Source organism: Echeneis naucrates, chromosome 7 (assembly GCF_900963305.1).
Source record: "Echeneis naucrates chromosome 7, fEcheNa1.1, whole genome shotgun sequence".
Lineage (NCBI taxonomy): Eukaryota > Metazoa > Chordata > Actinopteri > Carangiformes > Echeneidae > Echeneis > Echeneis naucrates.
The window spans coordinates 13556343-13564689 of NC_042517.1; positions in this window are offsets into that span (position 1 = coordinate 13556343).

Genomic DNA, 8347 nt, shown 5'->3' on the forward strand with positions numbered 1-8347 from the left:
TTCTTCCCCTTCTCCCCCCTTTCTGGTCACATTAATATTCACACTAATGAGGAACATCCTAAAGAGCAACCCATGGAAAATGTGAGATGAGACACATGCATATCATATACACACTGTTGCTCATTGCTCATGGGATCTAATCAAATGCCATGTATGTTTGAAATGATTTATGAAATCTAGGCAGCCTATGCTTGCAGTGTGATTGCTTAATCAGAGAGAGACCATTTTTCAATGGATAACTCAGTTTGTGGCCTTTTTTGAAGGAACCGTGTTTTGCATTAAGTTATAGGCCTCTATTAAATTGTATTTAGATGAAGAGTGTTTTTACTGCTCAGAAGTCATGCTGTTACCTGGTTGCTCTGTATCTCGTTCAATACTTCATATATGTGTCCAGAATTTCACAGCATGTCAACACATCCCTGCTGTTAGAAAATAAGATGATGATGAACCTCAGTGTTGTACAGTCATACAGGACCTCCCAGGTGCTGAGTAAGGATGTAAAGGGATTGTTCACTATGATCAACCTCTGGCCCCCTGTCCATAATCCTCTTGTGCTTTCAGGTTACAGTAATTAGGAATCTGACTCAGCTAACCAAAGCCTACCACAGATTACTCCCAATTTAATTGAAACAACATGAATTGCATTGGCTTTACAAGGCACAAACAAATCATACCTGTTCATTACACCCATATAAAACTTGAGACAGAGAAAGCCAGCAGCTCTTAATTTAAATAATCAGAGCATTTGTGTATGACAGCGAAGAATGAGCTGAAGCTTGTTTTGGTCTTAATGGAACAAAGGCTCATAGTGAGTGTTGTGAGTGTGCAGTTTTAGACACACTCTGATTAGGCAAGGAATCAAACTTTGCTCATTAATACACTTATGCAAACACATAAATGACCCTTATTTAATCACATTCTCATTGAGATCAATGTTTCTTTTGCAAGAAAGGCCTCAGTACAGAAGACAAAGATTCTGCTGTGATGCAACTGCATCAGACATCTTTTAACAATGTCCAATGTCAAACATTTTAAATCCCACATTGGAATGACCCTTTGTAGGCTTAATTTATTCTGATGATAGGTTTATTATTTTTAATTTAGCAGAAGTTCTGAATTAAGTATGTATCTGTAAATGATTTGGAGCTAACTCTTCTTGCTAGTGGAGACCAGCATGCCTTTTCATATAGTGCACAGTGACTAGTATATTTATCCCCTGTAATGAAACATGAGTTACAATCTGTCTTGAAAAGAGCACTGTACTAGGACGATGCCTGTGTTTGAGCAGATTGGTGCCCCCTTCTTGCAGTTACACATTCTTGTCATAAAACTTCCACTGACAATCTTAGATGAGTACACAGTCCCAAAAAAGGGGTGTGAAAAAACAACCTGTGACTTCATGTGGAAATATGCACACTTCAAATGTACCATTTTCCGACTCTCATTAGATTGGTACTCGCCACTAAGGGTGAACACATAGTAGCCTTGAATATTAAGCTCCCTCTCTATATGGCCTGCATCTAACAACATGCAGAAATGATTTCTGGGGCCTCTCTGCTAAGGTGCTCCTTGCAGCCTTGGTAACCCTAATGAATTATGGGCTAGCCTAGTTAATACATGTGTGGTATTACCCCATCCCAGGGTGTGTCCTTCTGGGTGTCTATGAATCACTGATTTCATCAGACTGGTTCTCTCTGCCTTTCTCTCTTCCCTATGCTTCACATCCCTCTCTCTTTTCTCTACCTCTCCCCTCCCCCACTCCCTGTCACACTCCAGTCCCCTAGGGCATCTGTCTGGGATCTGCCAGGCTCATCAGTGGAGAAGAGAGGGCTAACTGGGAGTCTCCACTGGCTGTAAATCCAGCCAGGGAGGCAGGGAAACCTGCAGTGGCCGCACTTCTACCGCAGCCCAGTAAGGCCAGCAGCGTGCTTGTACCCTGAAAACGCCTAACTTGCATCAACACGTGCAGACTCATGTACACACAAATACTGAACATGGCAGTTTGCATGCAGGTGTTTAGGTCTTCACTGCCATTAACACTCACCTAACTTCAGTGCAATTAACTATACTTGTTTTGACCTGAAAGTAACAATAAGCTCTCGTAGTATATATTTACCATTTTTCAACCTAACCAACCAGCATGTATATACATGCTACTAAGGTATGAGCCTTTCTATAAAGGAAAGAAGGACAAACTGGTTTTAGAGCATTGTGTGGTATGTAATTCATGTGTTGTTCGCTTTCATTACATTTTGCTTCAGGACTGAAAATAATCTAATTATTAACTCATTCCTGGAGAGGCCTCTGTTTGGGAGACTAAAGTGCCTGTATTGTTTGCATAGATACAACTTACTTGTGATCAGGTGTTTTAGTATTTTCGTAGAAGGACTGGCAAAAGTTTGTTGCCAAGGCGGTGATTAGAGTTGGGTGGCACACTGTCTGAGAAGTGAGAAGTATTATTTAATCCATGGTGCTATGCAGAGGTAATTTCAGTCTCAGAGTAGCCATAAAGCACTGAAAGACTAGCAGAGATCTGGACTGCAATGCAGTGAGGTGGGCCCTGCTCTCTTACATACATTTAGCCGGGTGTGATACCATTCCATACACATAGACACACACCCTCCCTCTCCTTATCTAAGAAATAAGCATTTTTACAGAGTTTGAGCTGTAAAAGGAGAGGAGCAGATAGCCCATAAATCTAGCCGTAAAAACGTTAAGTTGTCAGAGGTGCCATCAGCTATCAATCGTGTGCGGCAAGCTGATGAAGGGGAAATAGGTGATAAAAAACAGCATTTTAGGGAAATTATGTCCAGTCTTCCATTTGCGAAGTGCTGCAGTCGCATCACGGCAGAATCTTAATCACTGGCTGGTGTGGCCAGGGACTATTCCTTGGTGTGACAGTGAGGAGGAGCACACCCTGGTGGGAGGGTGGTATATGGAGGAGGAAAGGAGAGCCGTAGGGAAGAGGGGGAGCAGCATTGTAGAAAATTATACAACTAGCATAAATCACTTCTACACTACCGTTTTTCTCTCTTCCTCAATTTCTCGCTTCCCCCATCTCCATGGTATGCTCTCTCCCTCATTCTTTGCTCTTTTCTCTTCTTCATGCCCGTGCATCTTCCACTCCTTATTTGCACCCCCACTGCTCTTCACCCTAACCCAACTGTCTGCTGGCTTTCTGCCCTAATTCTTTCTTTCCTGCTCATGTGCTTTATTTGAAAGACTGTTGGTCACCCTCACTTTTCCACTCTCCATCCATCTTAACTTCATTTCCACTGTGGTTTGTTTACATGCTTTCTTTATTGATCTGCTTTTTGTTACCTACTAGGGATTTATCCCCTGTCCATGGGACCGTATTAGAGAACCTTGAGATTGACTTGTCTGTCTGAGATGGTTTGGATATAGTCTATTCTTGAAATAAAAGAAAATACTATCTGAGCTGTAGCTTATTTCACAGTTTATCAGACAGCACTGTGACAGGATTCCTGGTTGCTTCTTTATTGAGGACTTTTCCTGTCTAAATGGAAAAAAAAAAACAGGCAGTGATGCTTTTATATACAAAGGCATTTTAATACAACTTGGATTTTCATTTCATGAAAAAAAAAAACTGTGAGGCAAGTAAATTATTCTATCCACTACAGCTGTTTTTATTTTTTATATTAATCTCCTTGTGTATAATATATTGTGCATCAGTGTAAGAAGGCGTGGTTATGTAGCACAGGAAAATGATAAAAAAAAGCGTCTTGTGAGATTAGCCTTGCCTATTGAATTGATAAATGCCTTCATTGCCTGATCTGTGACTCCCCCTTTAATCTAAGGTCATTTGTTAATTAATTTGAATAGCCTTACAGGCTCTAGTTCTGCTCCAGTGGCCTTGGCTGAGTGATGTCATTCTAGACTGAGCAGACTTTAAGCACTGTGAAATGAATGCAGTGATGCATGCTCATCTGCAGTAGCTTCTCTTATACAGTATACCCTTTTAATTTATCAGAGGAAGGTGTTATTGAGAACAAAGCAACTGTTCAAGGTGTGAAAAGTGCCCAATGGTGTATTTTTAATCATTCAAGATGATGGCAAGGATCGGATTGATTATTGGCTGACCGCACAGAGCAAATATTTCTGGTTCTGGTGAGTTTATACTGTAAATTATAATGTTTAGGCTTCCATACATCAACATTAGCCTCATTCACAAAGTTACTGATCACCTACCAGGTGGTTCTCTGTGGTCCTGGTGGTTTATGTGGAGGCTGTAATGATCCCTCTTCAGCAGTGAGCACAGTTCTCAAAGTCTTGTGTCAGGGGCTGTGGTGCCACCTGTAGTTGAAAAGAGGTACTGTAATGCAGTATCCATTCCCACAGCATCAGTGCTGGTGAGCTACTCTGCAGTTCAGTCACACAGCATGTGTTTGTGACAGAGGGTAGTTTTACTGCACCATAGCTAGTGTACCCATGAACATCCAGGCTTTATGTAAAATGGATTGTCACAAAGATATACTGTCCAACTGTGTTTAAGCTTTTCTACCATGAGTACAATTAATGTGTAAAAATAACCAGGTATTAACTTTGTGGGCAGTGTTGTCCTCCCATGCATGATGTTTGAGATTAATTGAGATAATTGAGATTATGCTTTGCCTTGTATTTGTTCATCATTTCACATTAATTTTGATTTATGCATGCAATGTTACCTCTTGATATCTAGTTATGTTTCTGCTTTTGACCTAAAGTTGTGAGCATATGAACATTTGTTCAACAAGGCACAGATGCTCTTTTCTTGCTCGATTGAAACAGTGCTTATGGATATGTAATCTTTGTTATAGCCAAAAACTGGTGTCCATTTATGCTGTCCTTTTTAAACATCTGAATAAAAGGAAAGGCTTTGAGTTGGACGACAGTGGATAATATTTTGATAAACAAGGTTAGAGAACAGGAAATTTCTCCTTAATTTCACTTTTTTGGTTGGCTATTTTAATGTGAAATATTTGAGGAGACAAAGGCCTTGCTTCACTTTAGAGTTTGCTGATTTGCAAAACTCTGAATACAATGTTGTAGCTTGTGTTTTCATTCAGTGACGTATTCCTTTGGTTGTCTTTGAAAGATTTTTGAAGAAGTTAAGTGGTTTCAAATGGTGTGTTCAGTACTACAACCTCAGACAATTTTGGTGCCTGTTGTTGACATCAATGCCAATCACCACAGATATGACGATCATATATAGTAATATTTTCCCGATGCAGGGCATTTTTTCTGAGATGTTCTAGCATAGGGAGTGGCTTTCCTTTTTGGATGCATCTTAGTGTAGTGTCAGCTGCATTTGACAGGGGGCAGTCGAGCACACACATCGTGACAGAGTGCTACAACCAGTCAAGCTTCTGTATATCTCCTTTCCTTCCCTTTGTGGCAACGTTACAGTTTTTGTCTCAGCACTAGAGGACAGCTAAAACAGATCAAAAATTAAGTATATATCAGATGAATAATTGTTTAGCAGTACTGTTTTAACCACTGATATATCTCTGTGAAGCCCAGCTGTAATTATAAGCACTCACTGTATTATATCCCTTATTAATATTCTCTTCATTAGCATTAAATCATGTCAGTCATTTTCATTTGGAGGTCAAAGGAGGCAAAATGAGGGATGGAATGATGATAAAATCTATAGGACAATGTCTAATGGGGAAAAAAAGCAGTGTTAAAACATTAATGTTTAAGCATTCAAAAAGTTTAAACAGCATACATGAAAGGAACATTTATTCACTCTCCAAAGTAAGCTTGCCAGTTTCAGTTCAATGAATTCAGAATGTGGAGTTGTAATTTTGGGCCTATAAAACTATTGAAAGAATTTCATTCATTTCACTACTATCCATTTCCTTACTCGCCTCATTTATGAGCAATAAGAAATGGATACATTAATGTTATTGCGCATTTGAATAATGGTGCTACACTAAACTTCTTGCTGAACAGGCACAGAATGGTTTTGTTTTTTCCTTTCTTCTAAAGTAAAGAAAGTAAAATCAAGTAATGATTCTAGGCTGAAGCTTAAAAAGCAGTTTCCATTTCTTTTCATATTTTACATTCATAGTCATCTTTTGTGTTGATAATAGAGCAAAATAAAATTGGTTAATTGGTGTGGTTTTTTTTTTTTTTTTTTTTGGTGGGGGGGGGGGGGGGGGGGGGGGGTTTGTCTGCTACTATAGCTGTTTGTGATGATGCAGTTTGTTTAAAGGTTTGGTGCTTTTGCACTGGTTGTTTGCAGAGAAGCATGCTGATTGGGAAAGTATGGCTGCATAGAATGCTATATAAGCTTCTCGTTGTACTACAAAGGGGATTACATTTTAGGTTTTAACCTTTTTTTTTAAAGCTCAGTGTCACTTCTGTTTCCAAGCCTTCCGTAGAAGAAAAGTCATAAACCTTTTTTCTTTCTCTTTTTCTTTTTTTGCAACCATGTTAAAGAGAACACCTGTAACTTGACACACAGTCCTCTTTACTCAAATGCCAGGGGCAACTTTATGACTCATGGGAATGGGGACACATGGCTAAATAGATAGTTTGTGTACAAGCCTATCTTCCAGTCAAGCCTTCTTTTGCTTTCAAACATCTGAATGGAGGCCATTTTGGTTTGGCCCTATGTTTGCACAGTCCTGGGATTGTGCAGGCACTAGTGGGGGATGGGTGGGCTGCTGCCGCTACCCTGAAGACTCCTGTTAATGTTTTAGTCATTCTGGAGCCGCCGGGCTGGGAGACAGATTCAGTCAAAAAGCATTTGAGCACCCTCAGGTCCTCAGAATGATTTACAGCGTATTTGGACATCTGCAAAGAGCTTTTGCACCTTGACATTCTCTCTCTCTTTCTCACTATCCCTCTCGGTCTATCTGTCCTAGCTGTTGTAAACCCTTGGGAATGTTCTGTCACACTAAGTCACCTTGAAAATATCCAAGGTAGTCACATTTCCTGTCACCTTCTCTCTCAATGATAGCTATCTCCCTTCCACCCCTCATCTTACCTCATATTTCTATCACCTTCAAACCTTCTGCTAGGGTCTCAACCACACCCCTCTCATCTTGGCCATCAGATTTAATGTGTGCTGCTTCTGTCCCTGTGTCTCCCTGCCCACCTCTTGCTCACCAGCTGGACACATCAATCCATGTGACAGGTGCTTGTCATCTGCTCCTTACTGGCCAGCTGCCAAAAAAGGAAACAGTCTTTGACCGTGCAACTCTACTGAGAGAAAATGTGTCACCATGTGAACACTTCTTTATAGGACATCTATCATCACCAACAAGATAAGTGCAGGTAACTGATAAGCAGTTATAAGTTAGTTGCGTTACCTTGACAAGTTGTATTTACTGCTTTGTTGCCTATGGCGGCCACTCTGCGCTGAGTGCAGAGGAGAGCCGTCAGTGGTCATCAATAATAGGTCTGTGTGGTGTGGGTGGTGCAGGCTGTGTGGCATGTGTTTTAGAAGTGATGGCCAGAGGCCCTGTGTCTCTGCAGCTCAGAAAAAATGGTGTCATTAGCATCTGTGTCTCCATAACTGGGACTGAAGAGGCCCATATCTGGTATGCAGTGTTTAGGAGGCACGCAGACAGGATAATTGCTGGGCAGAATCTGTCCACAGCTCCAGACTTTCATGTGCTCATTGCCTTTGAGCGTTTTACACCCCAAGTGGCTGAATAGCCCAGGGGAAACAAGGTCTGCATTGATTTATTGCTCACCCTCAAGTCTTTTGTTTCTTTAGACCAAGGACAACTTAATCAGCCACCAAAGAAGTCATCTCAAAATCGGGTTTGTCATATCATTAATTAACTGGTTATATGTTGCACATAGGATCCAGAATACCATAGAGGCAGACATTTAAAATAACGCCAAACTGTTGAGGCTTTATTCATTACTGGCACATTCCCTGCAATGTTTGGCTGCATTTCATAACCACAGCAGTCTGTCTGCCAGTACCAGTGATTAAACACAAGAACAAAGTGTTCCTGTTGAGGTGGGGAGAGACTCTGAATGCTGTCAGGGTAAATCTGCAGCAGTATCAAAGATAAAATATTTGATATTATAATTGTTTAGGCTTGCTGAAACATCTGTGAAGCACACTACAATGTTATTGAAGAATACAAAGTATTTGACATAAATGTGGGGTGTCGTTGTTCGTTTTTCTTTACTTAATCTCTTCTTTGGTGTATGAATGTGCAAGTGAGGCATTGCAAATAATGCTGAAACTACACCAAAAGATTAACTGTCTTGTCTTCTTTTTATCTCTCTGTGTCGCCCTCACTTTCTTGTTAAAACTGACAAAAAAGGGTTCATAATTAGTTGCATATGGTGCTCAACTGGCATACCCATTTATTTGTGT